The sequence below is a fragment of the Phascolarctos cinereus genome, unplaced genomic scaffold (assembly GCF_003287225.1).
Source record: "Phascolarctos cinereus isolate Bilbo 61053 unplaced genomic scaffold, phaCin_HiC Scaffold_4;HRSCAF=312, whole genome shotgun sequence".
Lineage (NCBI taxonomy): Eukaryota > Metazoa > Chordata > Mammalia > Diprotodontia > Phascolarctidae > Phascolarctos > Phascolarctos cinereus.
The window spans coordinates 302,157,254-302,176,880 of record NW_027555847.1 but is presented as its reverse complement, the minus strand read 5'-3'; the positions used below and the strand labels follow the sequence as shown (position 1 = coordinate 302,176,880).

Genomic DNA, 19,627 nt, shown 5'->3' with positions numbered 1-19,627 from the left:
AAGTCAGGAGGACCAGAGTTCAAATTTGGCCTCAGACCCATGATACTTCCTAGCTGTGTGACCCTAGGCAAGTCATTTAACCCCAATTGCCTAAGAAAAGAAAAAAAATGTAGCACAGGAGAGGAGTCACTAAGCTAGACCTTAGAGCCCCAAGGTAGAAGGACATTCCAGAAACGCTTCCTCTCTTAAGAGGGAACAGCTACCTTCTCTTTAGGAAAAACTTGATAATATTTTCTTTAATTCTAAGTCTTCAGTCAGTGATGTGCCTTCCTTTTTTTTTTTTCTTCTGTGTCATGCTCATTTAGTATCTATGCAGGACTTATTTCTTTTCATGTCAAATTCTTTTCCTTCTCCACCATGACAGCCCATAGTGCAATAATTCTATAATTCATTGCCTGATTTCAACACAAAAGTACCATATTAAGGCAAATATTAGGGAGTGAATGTTCTCACAAACTTCTCAAAAGTGAGCTCAGTCAAAAAGCTAGGGTTGTGGGGCAGCTAGGTGGTGCAGTAGATAAAGCTCTGGCCTTGGAGTCAGGAAGACCTGAGCTCAAATCTGGCCTCGGACACATGACACTTACTAGCTGTGTGACCCTGGACAAGTCACTTAACCCCAATTGCCTCACCAAAAAAAAAAAAGCTAGGGTTGTGAACCCAGATACTATACCTGAACCCAATGACATGCAAGTTTGGAGTTATTTTCCACATGGTTGTGAGGAAATTATTTATTGTATTGTTCAGAAAACTTATTTTTATACTGTTTAAATTTAATTTTGTGATTAGAGATTGTTTGAACCCAGAATATTGCCCTGACCTCAGTAATTCTCCAGGAATTCTGGAGAGGGCTGCAAGGAATTCTCTGAGGTTCTGGATATATCCAAGACATTCTTATTTTGGGTCCTCTCACCCAAGCCTTGTTTTGGGTCCACTCAAACTCGTGTTCTGGATCCCCTTGGATTTTGAGTTTGCCTAAAATTTTGTTGAATGTTTACACTTACTCATATTCACCTCAATCTTCCTCGCTTTCAAGTTGCCCTCTCACAAAATTTCTTAAGTGGGTTCATTTGTGGGCAACCTTGTCAAAATCCTCTATCATGGAAACTTCCCAGAACCTAAGGAAAGTGGGCCACACCTCCTCTCCTGCTTGCTCTCCTCTACCAAATGATGTAATAAATTTCTTTCTAAAATTATTTCAGAACTTAGGGTTTGTCCAATGAACAATATGGTCCTCAAACTAAGAAAAATTCAAATATCTTTCCTTGGAATTCAAGACCCTCTACCACCTGATGTCATGCAAACTTTCCAATCCTATTTATACCACTCTCCTACACAAACCTATGATCCAGACAAACTGGATACCTCTCTGCCCCTGTCCATGAAAACCATTCTTACCCCTCCATGTCTTTTCTCAGGCATTTGCTTAGGATGCCTTCGCTTCTTTCTTTAGCTATTAACTCATCCCCATCCTATACCTTGACTCAAAGGCAATCTCCTCTAAAAAACCCTGCCTCATCCTTATCGTTGGTAATAACCTTCCTCCCCAAGCCCTATGTACTTATCAAGTAACATTGTGTATTTTAGCTATCTGCATTGTGCCTGAATGGACAACAAATTCCTTAATGATAAACTTTGCGTGTCCCCCAGCCCTATGTACAGAGCTTTGTACACAGTAGATGTTTAATAAATGTTCATTGAGAAGCAGCTGGATGGTGCAGTGGATAGAGCACTGGCCCTGGAGTCAGGAGGAGCTGAGTTCAAATCTGGCATCGGACACATGATACTCACTAGCTGTGTGACCTTGGACAAGTCACTTAACCCTGACTACCTCGCCAAAAATAAAATGTTCATTGAATATGATTTGATGGTGGATAACAGCTAACAAAGTATAAGAGTCTAAATCTATCAAAGTAAATTTCTCCTTGTCGGGGCTAGATAAGCTTCACTGGAAGGTGGTATGAAGAAGCATCACTCCTGAAGGGATTTGCTTTATGACATTCAGTGATTTGAGGCCAAGTAATGGAAAGAGAAGGATATGCCATTAAAATGTCTCCTAAGAGTAAGGGAGGGACAAAGATAAGGAGTTAATTCCTTTAACTGAGTGTTATAGAGGGCTGGATGACTTCTTTGCTCAAATATCTGTAACTATGCAAATTAAACATTAGGTGAAGCAATACATGAATATTTTATGGTTTGGGGCATAAACTTTCCATCTGTAAAAAAAAAAAAATTCCAGATGACTCTCTTTTCAGCCAGATCCCTGCTCAAATACCAGCAGAGTATATCCTGAGGTTTTCCTCTCTTTTCCTATGAAGCACACAGCACTGAACCCTGCAGGAGAAAGAATGCTGGGGCTAATTTGGCCAATCCACTATGACTAATCCTATGTCCTTATAATACAGAGTTCAGTTCCCAAGAGTAAAAAATCCTTTTATGTGTTAGTTTGGAGAAAAATTGGCCACACTCATCCCACTTTGTAATCACTCTGTTGACTTTCCCTTGAGTAACACATCAACTATAAATTATCCTTCTGGCTTCTTTTTAAATTGGGCATTTCCCTTCAAATTAACAAGATAATGATTGGAAACATTAATTTAAAAGGTATTAATGATGGCAGAGAAGGTTACATGATGCACAACTAATCAATGGCCAGTCAAAAGGCCAAAAGAGTGAATACTAGCAGGCAGGTGACATTCTGGTGCTGAACCAAATCCTTTGAGACACTGGAAGCCTGGCTTACTCTGCAGCAGACAGAATTTATCACACCTCAGGGTGTGAGACAAAGCAAAGAACTTTATTTTATATGTTATACATTTCAGTAAATATGGCTGTGTCTCTAAAAGAATATTAGTTTTAAAGGCCCTAAAGATTTTGAGTTTTTGAGTACTCTGACATTTCTGGATGCTTGACACTTACCTATACTGCCAGAATAAAATCTCTATTTCCACAGAATTTTTTAAAGTTGTTTGAAAATGATTTCATCCTGTAACATTATTTGAATGTGAATTTCAGCTTGAAATCACAAAAGGTCATGAAATCTGGACAATGGTTGGTTATACATATGCTCCCAGTACTCTGATTCCCCACCCCCACAACATGCTTATTTTTTTTTTCTTTAATTTGAGGAAGGAAAAGAAAGAAGATGTAGAGGCCTATGAACTAACTTAAAACTCTCTAATCTTCGGTACTGATCTAAAAACTTAATTAAGAGAAAATATTATCTTTAAGATGAAACACATATTGCTTAAAACTCTGTCACTTTCCTCTTGGTCCCCTTTTTGAATCTGGGTCTCATGTACTTCCTGAGGAGCAAGAAGCAAAACGTCTGGAAAAAAATGACCAACAAATTTCAGCCACTTCTAAATCAGCTTGATAATTGAAAGGAACGGAAGTGAGAGTCCTCATGTGCTATTCAGAATTGAGGTGGGACCACCTGGGGTTTCCAGTTTTAGATATAACTCTTTTGGCAATTAGCAAATCTCTGAGCATCTGCCTCCCTTGGTATTTAGGTAAATTAATAATGTTAAGGGTTTCTAAAATGAGAAATGGGTTACAAGGTATGTCAAAGCACCTCGAGAATAATTGGCTTGGTTACCTTTCTTCCAAAGGGACTTCCTCCAGGCACAAGCCTCCAGCATCTACACTGGCATGCTCAGAACCTAAGAATTCATCTAATTCAGGCAGGTAGGAGACAATGAAGCTTAATTATCCTGTCCCCTCTCCCCAGCTTCATTCCAGTGCCTAAGACATCTATTTTCTTTTAAAAAGCCCAGCCTTTAGTTCCTACATCAATGTTTTTCTGTGTGCCACCTTCCATTTCAAAATGTTAAATGAAAGATGTTAAGTTCCCTGGTCATCTCTGATAGGACATCTCATTTCTTTTACTTCTGGGTATTTACACCTTCCCATCTGCAGGCCAACCTGAGTAACAAGAATGTAAATGAATGGAAAAAAACCCCCAACATTTATCAAGAGCCTATGGTCAGGTACTATGCTATGCATGGGGAACCTGAATATAAAAATGAGACAATTCTTTCCCTCAAGGAGTTTACAGTCTTATAGAATGAGGCAACACAAATTGGTTAGTACTAGCCTGGAAAAGAAATTCTGGTCTGGGGAATCACTGGCTGGTGAATGGAACTACAAATGGCAATAATTTCATCCTTTCCAAAAGCAGTGGTAATATTGATTAATTTAGCACAGGGCCTAGCACTTAGTAAGTGCTTAATAAATATTGATTGATTGATTGATTACTGTTCCCAGAACAAAAGATTAGTCAGGCAAAGAGGAAAGGAGACAGTAGGACAAGCAGCAAGGTTCCTGGGCGTGGAGGGCAGAATAGCATTTGAAGTCTGGGCTGGAGCCAGCTAGATAGACTGGCTTAGGCATGTCAGTAGGTTCATGGTGCCATATGGCAACTGTGATGGTAAAAATCAATAAGAGGTTTGCTCTTACTGTAAGAAACTATTTATCAAGGTTACTCTGAACTTAACCCAATTCCAAAAATCCAAGAGCGTTTTTCTAAATTGCCATTGTCAAGATCATATCAGTTCTGGGATAGTAGAATCACTTATTTTTTGTTTCAGCCCTTTTTGAGTTTGGAGCTATGACCTAAAATGCTTCATGAAAAAAGACCTTGGATGAGGATGAAGGGAAGGAAGTTACAGAGTTATCACTTCTCCATAGTTCTTCACCCACATGGTGTTGGAACTCTTGGCTGCTGGAATGCCTCCGTTATGAGCATGGTGTCTTGATGATGCAGTCAAAGGATCTGTATCCACAGTTTGAAGTCCATTAAACTTGTAGATTCATGTCCTATAGCCTACATGAAGTATCCACCAAGACTCTCAAACTACTCAGTACAACGGTGATGGTCTCCACTGTGCATCTTCTCAGTGGAAGATATGATGGCATGATCTTTATGGAGCTGATATTCCATCAAATTTTCAAGAATGACTCAAAGTGGAGGATATTATAGTAGATTGGAATAAAAATAAACATAGAACAGCTGTTTATTTTGTATTTTAAAATCAAACTTTAAAAAAAACACTTTACAATGTATCATTAGTAACTGTTAATTATTAAATTAATATTCATCACACCATCCTGTAGTGGACAACTACCAAGTACTAGTGTCTAGGAAGTATTTTTGTTCATTTGTTTAAAATGTTTTGAACTCTTTATATGTAATCCAAAGTATTATGATAATAAAGTGGCCACACAAAGTTTTCCATTATAAGGTTTTCCAAAAGTCTTAGTGCACTTTTAAGCTATTAAAGCAAACTCCCAAATAATGCCCATGCTTCTTAACTACTTCATGTAGTACAGGGGTGGAAAGGGGACAGTCTAGTCTTCCTGATGAGATTATGTGAGTGTAGAAGCATTTACTTCCATTGGAATTTACTTCTCTAGGCTCAAAACAATCAGCACTGTTTATAGTATTTCTATCAATGTAGGTTAGAATAAGATTGTAAGATATAGATAACTTATTTCATATCATTGTTACCAAGCAGTATTATGGAAAATGATTGAACTTTACCTCCTGCTGTTACAGAGAGATATTTGCCATGGACTGCTGACTGATGGGAAAAAGAAATTCAAGGGAGGGAAAGTAAGTATGCACTTTATTCCTCCAAATTTATCCTTACTTTGGTTAACATCAGATTTTCAGCTGTTTCTCTGGGTTTTTAAATTTTCTTTTTTTAACGTTCTGATAGGAACTCAATGAGAAATTTATAAATATTTTTAAATTTGAGTTTCCCCAAATTAAATGTATCTATCACATGAAGGCTAATTCCCAAATCATCTATTTTTCAGGGATCTGGTATGGCATGAGGGAGTATACACATGCTTATATTATATGTATGATGGTAATATGTATTATGTAATACATATGTAGGAGACAGTCTGGTGGTTCAGTGGATGGAGCATTGGCCCTGGAGTGAAGAAGATCTAAGTTCAAATTTAGCCTCAGACACTTACTAGCTATGTGATCTTAGGCAATTTACTTTACCTCTGTTTGTCTTAATCCACTGGAGAAGGAAACCACTCCAGCATCTTTGTCAAGAAACTGTGTGGACAGCATTGGCGTGCTGTGGTCCATGGGGTCACAGAGTCAGACATGACTGAACAACTACAACAAAAATTATAGTAAGATTATTTATTTTATATAAACTTTACCTTTATAGATATCAATGTTTATGGAAACACTGGCTCTAAAGTCAGATGAGTTAGGTTCAAATCCCACCTTTAATCTACTTATTACCTATCCATCCATTAACAAATCGGATTACTTAAGATCTCTGGGCCTCAGTTTCTTTGACTGTAAAATGAAGGAGTAGTCCAGGATGGCAGCAATATTTATATTACTGTAATATAAATTGAATGTAAAGGAGAGATGTGTGTTAGGGTGAAACATAGGTTGTAGCCAGATTTTAGAATGTCTTGAATATCAGATTAGGATTTTATACTTTATTCATTGAGGAAGAAGTAATTACTGCTTTTTTTTTCTAGTAGAGAAGCGATTTGCTCAGGGAAGTAAGTACACAACAAAGATAGGGCAGCAAAAGGAAGGAGAGGATGAAGAGAAGATACTAGAGCCAAGGAGAATGGTTAGGAGGCCATTGTGATACTCTCGAATGGTTGTGGTAGGAGTGGAAAGAAGGAGCTGAAAATGAGAGAGATTACATACCTAGGCCTAACAGGGTTTGGCAAGTGCTTAGAAGTGTGGCATGAAGGAGGGAAAGAATGAATAGTGATTTCAGGGGTAGTACCTGGACAACTGGTTGTTCTTATTATTTGTCACATGACTTAGTGGTCCCCTTAGGATGAATATAGCCTTTGCCTTACCTACTAATCTTATCTCTCCATAGGAAGAGGGAGTGCTGAGGCAGGTACTCAAATCTCCCTGTATGTAGCATAATGTTGTACAGGTAACTGGTCTGTAAGGGGGGGAAAGCAACATTCAAGGAAACTCAACGATGCCTATGATCTTGTCCCCTCCCACATCTATTCTGGGGCCTGATAGTTTCAGAAATGGGGCCCTGCAGAAGGGGTTTATAAATGCCAAAGCAACCAGCCTCTTCTCTCCTCTCTTTACTAGCTAAAGACTATCTCATGTAAGTACCAGCAGAGAGATATGTGGGCTTTTGGATGGCTCCTCTCTCCTTGCCTCCATTTTCTATGCATCTGCATTGAGGACTCCATGGCAGATCACACAAAGGATTTCTCTGTAGGAGAAGGAAAGGTAATGATGTGTGTTTGTCTTACAGTGCACTCGCATTTCAAACTCGTCTGCTGTTCCGATACATGAAAGGAGCTGTTAAACCCTAAACAAAAGCTTAATAAGAAGTGTTAAACTGAAAAAAAAAAGAAAGAATAAAAACTGTCATTAAGGGTAACCAGTCTGCATGTGGTTTCCCAGAATGACAAGTAAACAATAAACATTAAGTATTGTCAAATAACTTCCACAAAAAAAGGATTTCCGTGCATGTGCAGATAGGGAGAAGAACAGAAGCCTGGGCCAAATCACAGAGGTTTTGTATGTAAGCAAACAGGAGAGGTGGTAGAAAGTCCTTGACCTGCAGAGTACCAGAGAGTCAGTGTTTCTTCCTCCTGCAATCATCTGACAAGGCTCATCTCCCCTTAATTAACTATCCAGTGGCTCTTCAGGTCCTCTTTTTGACCATCTACTTAACAATGCATTCAATGCTGTCAGGATAGTTGCAGGAGTAAAAAAAAAATAGCTGAAGGGGCCAGATTTTTTTTAAGCCTAAGGTAGACTATAGCAATATGTATATGATTAATTCATTTAAAAATGAGAGACAGAGAGACAGAGAAAGACAGAGATACAGAGACAGAGACGCAAAGACAGTGAGACAAAGACATACACATACAAAAGGAGAATAACCAGGTTTGTTCCTCTTCCCTGTCTATTCATCTATGAAAATGGCGACTGACAAAATATGTAGTCCACCTCCCTGTATCCTCTTTCTTTGGGACTGCAAAATATTTTAATGAAATGAAATTGGAAAGAAACATAACAAAATACAAACCCATAACTTGAAATAACTAAGCCAAATACAATGATCTAAGAAAACTCTAAAGAATTTATGATGAAAAATGCTATCCATCCCCAGAGAAAACTGATGGTGTCTGAATACAGATTGAAGTATACTTTTCTTTTTTGCTTTCTTTATTTTTCTTGAGTTTTTGTTTTGTAGTTTTTGGTCTATGTTTTCTTTCACAACAAGAAAGTTTTGGCGTGAATATACATGTATGACCTATATTGAATTGCTTGCCTTCTCAATGAGGAGGGCTGGAGTGGGAAGGGAGATAATTTGGAACTCAAAATTTTAAAAATGAATGTTAAAAATTGTTTTTACATGTAACTGGGGAAAAATGAAATACTAAACAAAAAACAAACAAACAAAAAGAAATATCTAAGCTATTACAGGAAGTGTTTTAGATTAGAATACTGTCTTAATGAATCAAAAAAAAAAGACTTTTCTGAATGTGAAAGGGTAGAAAATGCAATTCAGTATAATGGTATTGATTGAGCACCTACAATATACCAGGCATAGTGCTAGGTACTGAATCTAGGATAAGGATAGAGACTAGACCTGTGATTTGTTTCATGTAGGGAACCCTCTACACAATGCAGGTCAGTATCTTGTCCTGGAACTTGCCCTAAGTCACACTGCCAGAATGTAACCCAGCACTTCCTGACTTACAAGACCAGCTCCCTATCCACTCCACCAAACTGCCTCTTTAGGTACTAGAGAAAACAAAAACAGAAAAGAAGCAGTCTCTGATCTCAAAGAGTTCACATTCTATCAAAAGTTGTTGTTGTTTGTCCTTCGTTCTCAAAGAAGACCTTGACATCAGAAAAGTGATGTCATGACTTGATTATGAATTGGACTTAAGTGAAGGAGGGCTGTGCAAAGTTGCCAGTCTCACTTTCTCCTCCATCTGGGTCCACTGGCAAGATATAGATTAAGACAACTGGAGATGGCCCCAATGCAGTGGGAGACCTTGGCCTTTATGAGCTAAGGTCTTTCCAAGTTCTCACTTTGACTGAGGCAATGCCCATTCAGTGATTAAGGCTAGGTAAGAAATGTTAGTAAATAGACAACACACACAAAATGACACAATCAATTTCAAGAAGGAGAGCATTCTAAACCTAGAAGGAACAAGAAAGGACTCTGCAGGAGGTGGCACTTAGACTGTATGTAACAGTGGTTACATCTGACAAGCCATGCCATCTCTCATATGACTTCATCTGCATGGACAGGGAAAGGTATCTGATTCTTATTGTGAATAGGATAAAGGAAGTGGAAATATCCTGTATGAGGGAGATGACTATTAAATAACCAATTGTTAACATTGGGGAGAACAAGGATTTTTTGCCTTCCTATTTCCTCAATCTCTAAAGGGTCAAATCAACCTCTGAAGAATAGGACTGATAATGAGATTGTATTTAACATTCTCCTCAATCTTGTTCAGACCCCACCCAACTGAGGAAGCTTAGGTCTGATTAAAGAATAAGAATCTAATCTGGGTAAATTCTGGCCCATTGTGTTCTGCTTAGGCTTAAGTGAGGGTTAGGTCTTTTGTCTAGATTGCCTGGGCAGAGGTGGTCTGGGAGTAAGAGTGATATAATGAAAGTCATAACCTTGGCCCAACATTAGAATAGGTCCAACTCGCATTATAATATTCATTTTCTCATTAACTGTTAACCAATCAGAATTGATTGCTGCCTGTGAGGAACACCCACTCTTCCAAGGGTATATGTGTCAAAAAGCCTTGGTTTACAAGAGAGGGCCAAATGACCATGCTTTTATTAATTATTACTAGCCATAATTAATAAGATGACTGATTACCCAGAAGGTACGTCTCTCAAACTTTTCATTCGTCATATCTAGGAAATTGAGAGAATCTACAACCTACCCTGAGAAAGCCTGTCCTTTAATGAGTGGGATTAGGCTATTGTGTCTACCCCTTGGTGCCTACACCACAGCACTTCAAAGAAGAAATACTTATGACTTTATGTTGAAGATCTCCCAAAAAGGAGAATAGAAAGGTATTTAAAGTACAAAATGAATCAAGTATAGGACAGGTATTTTTTCCAACATAGAAAAGAAAAGCTAAATGACACAAAAGATTCACAACATAAATAGACAAGATTTATGCAATCAGTAAATTATAGTATAGGTACTGTTAGATTATAAGCTGTTTAAGGGCTGGGACTATCTTTTGCCTCTTTTTGTATTCCTAGTGCTTAGCACAGTGACTGATATGTAGTAGACACTTAATAAATGTTTATTGATTGGTTATAATCTCCTAGAATATTGGGTTTAAAAACATCAGAACATGGAGGTTTATTGTTTCTTCTTAGAGTCCACAGGCATCCAGCTCCCCTTGGGCACACAGTCTCTGTTGAGTGGGTTGCTCAGGTAAGTTTCACTACATGGCTCCGATCAGGGGTCCTGTTCTCAGATCTACCCATATGGAACAAGTATTTCTGCTCCCTGAATTGTTCCTCCAGATCTCTCTAACTAATGAACTCTTAAACTACTGGATGGGATTTCTCTCTCTGGGTGATTCATAGTCACCATGTCTATGGGGAGGAAAGGAAGGGAGAAGAAAGAACAGGACTCTCCTGAAGGGTTCTTCACTACAAAGCATTCCCTTAGACTAAACTATGGCACCTGAGACTTAGCTATTTAAAGCCCTGAATGACTTGTCTACTTTTGCTTGTTCAATGAGATTACTTCAAATAAAATGAAGAACTGATCATCCCAATGCTCTGGTATACAGAATTACCTACAAAAAAAAAATAGACAGACACCTTTATTCAACCCAGTCACACAATTAATGTCGATGGAACAGTCTGTGAGCCATGAAAGACATTCAGGACAAGGGACAGGGAGATGCCAGAGGAAAAATAGCCTCATAGCTATGATGTTTTCATTAGATGCTGCCCCTTTTGGAGGCCCTTATCCTAAACCTATAAGGGCCAGCATTAGAGACCCCACCTTTCATGCTGGTAATCTAATTTGCTGCATTTGTCACCCTTGCTGAGCAGAATGTGATTTCACAGCTGGGGCAATGTGCAGAACTATGTGGCCTAGGGAATTCCCTTTTTTCAATGTCTGGGATCCCTTTTTCAACTAGTCTGGGATGTAAGCTTGAGTGACTCTTTCAATGTTAATCTATTTAAAATCAACACAGAGGAAATGTTCTGTCTCTGTGCTCCTGAGAGACTAAGGGTTCTGCTAGCCTGAATTCTCATCTAATGATGTGTCTTAGAGGACTGGGAAAGAACTTGAAGGTTAGCTTAGGCTGGGAAATTCTTGTGTTACTGGTGTATACTAGTCCTAGATTTGACAAATTAGGCTCTGATCTAAAAGTGTTGCTCTGAGACTCTTATCTCATCTCTTAAGGGTAGACAACTGGAGGAAAAGATAGTATCCTACTGTTTCATAGAGAATAACTTAAACTCTCGATTTCCTAAAAATTTTTATTTGCTGACATAAAGAGCCAAATTCAGAATAGGGAATATCTTCATAATCTCTTAGCTCCTCAGTAAAGCCACTAGCCATTAGATGAGCAACTATGTCACAAGGTCATCCTTAATATGTTATGATGATCTAGTGGGATTCCTCATTTCACAATTTTAGCTAGAGAAGGGAAGTAATGGAATGGTTGGGTCAGGAACCGTGGTGGAGAAAGGAAAGATTGTGGATGGTATGTATCTATAATATTCTTAGCATTAGCAACAATAGCTCGTAAAGTGCTTTAAGATTTGCAAAGCACTTCATAGAAATTATCTCACTTGAGCCTCACACTAGCCCTATGACAAAGGTACCAATATCATTCCCACAAGAGAAGTTCAATGACTTGCCCAGGGTCATACACAGAGTAAGTACAAGAGGTGGGATTTGAGCCAGATTCAAGAGTGCTTTCTCTTCTACACCATTCTGCCTCTAGCTTTCAGAGTATTGGGATCCAGATGGCTGAAGCAGTGGAGGGCTGGCTGGCTATATTCCCAGGGATGGGAAAGGACAATGTTCTTCCCCCACTGTGTGTCCCAGTGTAGCTCAGCAAGTTAACAAATGCATGATGGAAAAAGGTGCTAACATTGCCCCTGATCACAGCACTCACTAAAACTGTTTCACTGGAAATACGTTTTTAAAAATTTGACACACAAAGGGCTCATCATGAACTTATTTTCACCTTTCACTTCAGGAAAACAAATAATGTGCATTCCTCTGTGTGCAAAAGTCACAGAAACATCTCAACATGGATTTCTGACATCACATCTCCTTCCCCACCCCAGTCTACATTTTTTCACCAAAGTTAATGGCAGGTTTTTGGAGTATTGCCTAGATTACTGCAATAGCCTACTGGTGGCCTGTCTACCACAAGTCTCTCCCCACTCCAGGTCATCCACCACTCAGCTGCCAAAGTGATCTTCCTAAAGCGTAGGTCTGACCATGTTACTATTTTACTCAATAAGCTTTAGTGACTCCCTATCACCTCCCTATCAGATATAAAGCCCTCTGTTTGATGTTCAAAGCCCTTCATAACTTACCCTCCCCACTCCCTCAACAATCCAGTATTCTTACACCTTTCCCCATCCCCAGCCCCCTCCATGTTTTCTGTGATCCAGAGTACACTGACTTCTTTGCTGTTCCTCGAACAAGGAACTCCATCTGCTGACTCTGAGCCCTTTCTCTGTCTGTCCCCCATGTTTGGAATTCTTTCTTTTCTCCTCTCCATCTAGTTTCTGTGACTTTCTTTACTGTTGTTGTTCTTGTTGTTGTTACTGCTAGTGCTGTTGTGGTTGCTGTTGTGGTTGCTGTTATTTTTGTTGTGGTTGTTCAGTCATTTTCAATCATGTCCAATTCTCTGTGACCCCATTTTGGATTTTCTTGGCAAAGATACTAGAGTAGTTTACTATTTCCTTCTCTAGATCATTTTATAGATGAGAAAACTGAGGCAAACAGGGTTAAATGACTTGCCTAGGGTCACACAGCTAGTGTGCAGTCTTCCTGACTCCAGGTCCAACAATTTATTCACAATGACTTTAAGTCTCAGTTAAAACCCCACCTTCTACAGGAAGACTTTCTGCTTCCTCCTTCATTCTAGTGCCTTCTCTCTATTGGTTATCTACAATTTATGGTGGTGTGTGTAAGCATATATATAATATATATTATATTAAAACATACATACATTACCTTATTTGTACGTAGTTGTTTGCTTGTTGCTCCTCCTCCCACCTACCCACCCCCATTAGATCATGAGAACAGGGATTGTCTTTATTTCCACTGCTTAGCACAGTGTCTAGTGCATAGGTTTGTTGATTAATTGATTATTTCATTCACTCCCTGGACCACACTGCCTCATCTTCATGTTAGTGACAGTGCCCATCCCTTAGATTTTCACTTCTTTCTCTGAGAACTGTAATCAAAAGCACAATGTCAATAAAACATGTATCAGTTAACACTCTCACTAGTTTGTGACTTTGAAGACCATGACTACCTTTCCCGTCTATCACTATGCTATGTGTGTTGTCTCCTCCATTCAAATGTAAGCTCCTTGAGGGTAAGGACTGTTTTTCTCCCCTTTGTTTTTGTTTCCACATTGCTTATTACAATGCTTGGCTCCTAGCAACTGAGTCCACAGTATTCAGTCCAAGAAAATGTCTATCTCTGGTTTTAGTAAAATAAAACTTCCATATATCTTCCTGCAAAGTGGTGAGTTGAAACAGCTATTTGGTCTTGACATTTTTTCAAGAATTATTGTCCTTGCAAAGAGAGAATTAAAAGAATTCTGCTGAATCACTATGGCCCCTATAAACAGACACCAGGATTATTTCAAGCATGGTATTAAGTGACATAGTACCAGATTTCTTTGAATTGATTGGGCTTTGAAATTTCATCTTACTGAGAATAATCTAAAATATGTCTCTAATCGATGTAATTAATTAGTTATATTTTTCTCCCTCTCCCCCTTCATTACTATTGCTCGTACATTTTCAGCACCTTGGTCAGTTATCTGAAAATAGCTATTAGCTTCAATGGCCAACAAAGATTCACCATGGCATGACCAGAACTTGTGACTTCATTAAAATGGGATCAGACATTACCACTGCATGTTAATCAGCAACATGATTGTTCATCCACCTTAGACCAATATTGTATTTAATGTTGTAGAAAGTTACCAAAGTAATAGAAAAAAAATTAAAGAACTGACAATCTTGGAGAAAAGATTTAGAGGATAAAGTCAGCAAATACTGACTTACCCCCTTTCTCATTAACATTTGAATCAAAGAGCAAAGAACAGAGAGGGATTAGTCTTAGCCCAGTTAGGGAGGGAATAGTAATAGTCTACCTTATAATGATTGCTGTTTTTCTCTGTCTCCCTTAGAGGAGTTAGATCACACACACAAAACTCAAGGCATTAGTCAGCTTAGATGCCTGCCCTCAAACCAATATGCTGAGAAGCCAACTTTATTATGAGTAGTAATGATACACACTTTTGTATCACTTTAAGGTTTGTAAAGTGCTGATGGATGGTTATCCTCTAGGAAAGTGATGGACTAAATGATCCCTAAGATCCCTTCCAATTAAAACCCTATGATTCTAATCCAAGTGCCTGCATTGGGGCATAGAAAAGGGGGTAAAAAAGAAATTATGACAAAATGAATGTTAAGTCATCTCTAAAGCTGGATAATATATGTAATTTAACTGCAAGAGAACTAGCCACTTGTCCTCTACTCCCCTCCTTACTGCCCCCTCTCCCCCCTGCAATTTAGGACAGTTCAAATAAAGGCAGAAATGTCTGTTTTAAATAGCATGCAGACAGAGATAGGGATGCTTCCACTTGCCTATCACATTCCTGAATTTTTGTCAGGGCTTTCACTATGCAAGGCCCCCATCCTATAGGGCTATAGAGGTAGGTATGATAATGGTTACTTGCAAAGTCATGTAAGTATAAATATGTGGTATATAGGATAACTTACAAGGCTGATCATGAGCCAGAGCAGTTTTTGTACCAAGGAGTGCACAAAAGTAGTTGTGGCAAAAACTGATCTAGGCTGACTAAAGCTGACATATAATGACTGCTACCTGTGATCCAATGTTACCTCCTGAGAGGCTAAAATGTGGCTTAGCTCCCCACCCTGCTTCATGGAAGCAGGTAACTAAGAACTTTTTGGAAACAGAAGACAAAATGGACACTTTTAATTACATAAAATTAAGAAGTTTTGCACCAACAAATCAAATAGAGCTCAGATTAAAAGAGGAAAAAGTTCTCGATGGGGAGGGGGAATTGGAGCAAATTTCTCTGAAAATGATGTAATTTCCGTCATATATAAGGAACTAATGCAAATGTTTAAGAGTAAGAGTCATTCCCCAATGAAGAAATGGTCTAAAGATGTAAACGGATTGTTCTCAAGAGAAGAAACCCCAAAATTCTATAGCAATATTGAAAAATTCTCCAAATCACTAATAATCATAGCATGATTTTGATGTCCATGTTGGCACTAAACTTTGGTATTCACTTGGTCACAATAGCACCTACCTTCCAGGGTTGTTGTGAGGATTAAATGAGATATTTGTAAAGTGGTTAGTGCAGTTCCTGCCACATAGTAAGCCCTTAGTAAGTGTTTCCTTCATCCTTTTGTCCTCCCCCCTACTCCTTTCTCTCTCCTTCTTCCCTTCCTTCCTTTCTTCCTCCTTCTCTCTTTCCATTCTTCTTTCCTCCCTCCCTCTCTCCTTCCTTCCTACTCTTCTTCCTTTCTCCCTCCTTCCTTTCATCCTCCTTCCTTTTCCCCTTCTCCCTTCCTGTCTCTCCTATTTTTCTCCCTCCCTCTTTCTCTTTCTTCCTTCCTTTTTACCTTCCTCCCTTCTTTCCTCCTTTTCTCCTTTCTTTCCTCCCTCTCCTTCTTTCCTTCCTCCCTCACTCCTCCCTTCCTTCTTTTTTTCTTTATTCTCCTTCTTTCTTTCCTTCCTTGGTTTAGACAGCTACCCAAACACCAAGGTGACTCCAGGAAGCTTACAGTCTTCTAGATTAATAATGACTTATATAAACCTTGTATATTTTGACCTATAGTTATATGTTATACATGTTATTTTCTCCAATGGAATGTAAATTCTTCAAAGGCAATGAGTATTTCATTTTTCTCTTTGTACCCCAGCACCTAGCACAATGCCTGGAATATATTAGTTGATTAATAATAAATGTTTATGGATTGGTATGATAGAAAAGCATACAGAATGATAGAAATGGAGCTTCAAAGTGTTACTGGCAGAGATCCAATGCAATCAATTAAAATAATCTAAATCACTTTGAATTCCTCTTGAAGTTGGATAAAATACTCAGGATGATGTGAAATAATGACTGCTTAAATCTACAGCTCTGTTCAGAACCCATATCATGACTATAGATTTTGGCAACCAGGGAAATCAGTAGTCACAAAATACCCAATTCATCAACACAAATAACATGTACCATTTATTCACCAGTACTTTAGATATGCCCCACTCCCTGCCACACTCCCTTTTAGAATATAATCTCCTTCATGGCAAGGTCTGTCTCACTTTTTAATTCCTATTTCTAGTGCCTAGTACATTGCCTAGCACATAGAAGGCACTTTTAATGCCACTGTCTATCACATAGTGGGTATTTAATAAACATTTGACTGACTGACTAATGCTGGTTGATGGATTGAACACCAGATACTAAAATCTTGCTTTTTTTCAATGGGATTTATGTATATTGTGTGTGTGTGTGTGTTGTGTGTGTGTGTGTGTGTGTGTGTGTGCATGTGTGTTTGTGTGTGGAAGAGTGACAGAGACAGAGAGATGATGATGATGATGATGATGATGATGATGATGATGATGATGATGTGAGAGGAAACATAGTGTAGTTAAAAAGGACATTGAAATTGGAGTCAAAACACCTGGGCTCGGGTCTCAGCTGTGCCATTCACTAGTTATGCAGAGCTGTAAATAGCAGTTTTTAAACCTAGGAAAAGCATCTCGAAATGCACCAGGAGGAAACAGCATGAAACATACCTTCAATTGAGCTTTTTTGACAAATTCACGAGTGGAAAGGAAGAGCCTCCAAGATACCACTTCTTGGTATACAGACAGAGGTCCCAAAATACTGTAAGGCTGTTACTCAGATAACTACCACTGGAAGAGGGAAGGTGAATTGGCCTTGGCCAGTAAGAAGATGGGATGACAGTAGCAGGGAGGCAGTCACTGGTGGGAGGTATGGGAGTAGTGGAGGGCTATTCTCACCTCTAACACTGACATAGCATGTATATGTATACTGTTCCTGCACCTTTAATAATAATAATATAACATCCTCATCTTTGAGAGCTTCCTATTTCAAGTAGTTATGTCTAACAAGATGCTAAGATCAGTTGTTTCTATATCATTGAAAGAGTGGAATTTCAGTTGATGCCTTTTAAATTTCAGTGCCCTGTGGCAAAATACCAGTCCCCTCTACCTAATTATGTCTCTTTAACTATGTAATTATGGGCAGGTCACTCTCTGGACCTCAGTTTCCTCATTTGTAAAATTAGGTGGTTTAAAATCTAGTCTCTAAGGACTTTTCCAAGTCTATTATAACACATGTTCTAATTGCAGCTCAGGCCAAGAATTTTATTTTTTAGAATTGCTTGGGAATTGCAATTATCTTATCCAAAGAGGCCAAGAGCACTATGCACTAAAGAAGAAAAAAGGGGCAACTTTGTAAACTCAGAACAAAGAAATCATTTTCTGTAATCTGTGGTTCAAAAAATGGAGACTAACAGACTGGGTTCAACCTTGAAGACTTCTCTGTCATCATCATCATCATCATTATCATCATTGACTAATTCGGGCTATATTCCTATCTTCTGAAGTATACAGGATCAGGTTTATATTTCTCAACATAGGAGTTCCCTGAACTCCTATAAGCAATCAGTGCCACCAAAGCCTTAACACAATACAATTTTGATAAAGGGTATGTAAAGAACAGAGAAGAAGTTGGTACATATTTTGGCCTCCCAGGAGGCTATGACATTGGATCAGAGGTAACAGCCATCGTATTTCTTCTTTGGTCAGGCTTGATCAGTTCTTGCCGCATCTGAAGTTTATATGTGCTGTTTCCTTTGGCACAAAATCAATAACACTGCTCTGGCTTGTGGTCAGCCTTTTAAGTTATCCTATACAGTGTACATGTGTACTTATATGGCCTTCCACATAACAATTATCTTATCCAAGCCACTATATGGTCAACCATCCCATGACTATTGTTCTTTCCTCCCTACAAGTGGTTGCATAACATATCAACCTCAAACTCAACTGGTAAAGTACCTTCCAGCCATGCTACTATTGAAGATTCTAGGGCTAGTCTTGTGCCCTCTTCTTCCTCTCTGAAATCTATACTCTCTTTGATCTTCCACCCACTGTTTATCCTAGCTACCAATCGCTGACATTTGTTCACCACCACTGTCACCATTTAAGAACATCCTTTATCTCTGGTATCCTGTGTGGTACTACCCTATTACCTACCTACCAAAGTTCTCATAGATTTGTATGCACACGCACCCTAGTGGTTTTTATTTTTTTGGCCCATGCATAGAAGAATTAAAAGGATACCTGTTATGCTTCCATTATTCTTTATTACTGCTGTGTTTTAAATCAATATCAGTCAATCATTCTCTGATAAACACATCCTCAAATGGTATGAAAGGACAGGCAATACTTGAACCTCACTCTCATTGGAATTGGTCCAAAGAGGGAAGAATATGTGTGTGTGTGTGTGTGTGTGTGTGTATACACATACATACACATTCAGTTGTGTATAGAAATGCAACTTACCCAATAGAGAAATTGAGGGGAAGAAGATAAGAGAAGAGGCTGGGTGGGCTGAAGGGAGGGTAGATTAATGGAGGCAGCGATTAGAAGTAAAATAAACTTTTGAGGAGGGACAGGATCAAAAGAGAAGAAACAGAAGAAAATGGGATGGAGGGAAATACACAGTTAGTAATCATAACTCTGAAGGTGAATGGGATGAGCTTATTCATAAAACAGAAGTGGACAGCAAAATGGATTAGAAACCAGAATCCAGCAAAATGTTTACAAGAGACATACTTGAAAAAGACACACAGAGTTAACGTAAAGGGGCAGAATAGAATCTAATATGTCCCAGCAGAAGTAAAATCAGCAGGGGTAGCAATCCTAATCTCAGACAAAGCAAAAGCAAAAATAGACCTAATTAAAAGTGATGATCAGGAAAACTCATTATGCTATATACAGTTGACAATGAAATAATATCAAAAAAAATTTATGGCAAGTTTCTTTGATAAAGGCCTCATTTTTCAAATATATACTGACTACAGAATTGAGTCAAATTTATAAAAATAAAAACATTCCTCAATGGATAAATGGTCAAAGGACATAAGCAGTTTCCAGAAGAAGAAGTCAAAGCTAACAATAGTCACAAAAAAATCCTCTAAATCACTATTAATTAGCAAAATGAAAATTTAAACAACTCTGAAGTACTACTCATACCTATTAAAAATGACAAATGATGAAGGGGATGAGGGAAAAATAGGTATATTAAT

The 19,627-nt window shown here is 38.5% G+C and overlaps 1 long non-coding RNA gene across 5 annotated transcripts in view; it reads left to right on the top strand.

Moving 5' to 3' along the window:
* Positions 1-19,627, top strand: part of LOC110222866 (uncharacterized) — an 80,677-nt gene that overhangs the window by 29,128 nt on the left and 31,922 nt on the right. For 2 of the 5 annotated variants that reach the window (XR_002328515.1, XR_013486116.1), the window contains exons 2-5: positions 3,609-3,684; positions 5,555-5,611; positions 7,103-7,246; positions 10,397-10,454. This is a non-coding gene — a long non-coding RNA (uncharacterized LOC110222866). The remainder of the gene's footprint in view (positions 1-3,608; positions 3,685-5,554; positions 5,612-7,102; positions 7,247-10,396; positions 10,455-19,627) is intronic. The other 3 variants (XR_013486115.1, XR_013486117.1, XR_013486118.1) reach the window with 3 other exon arrangements.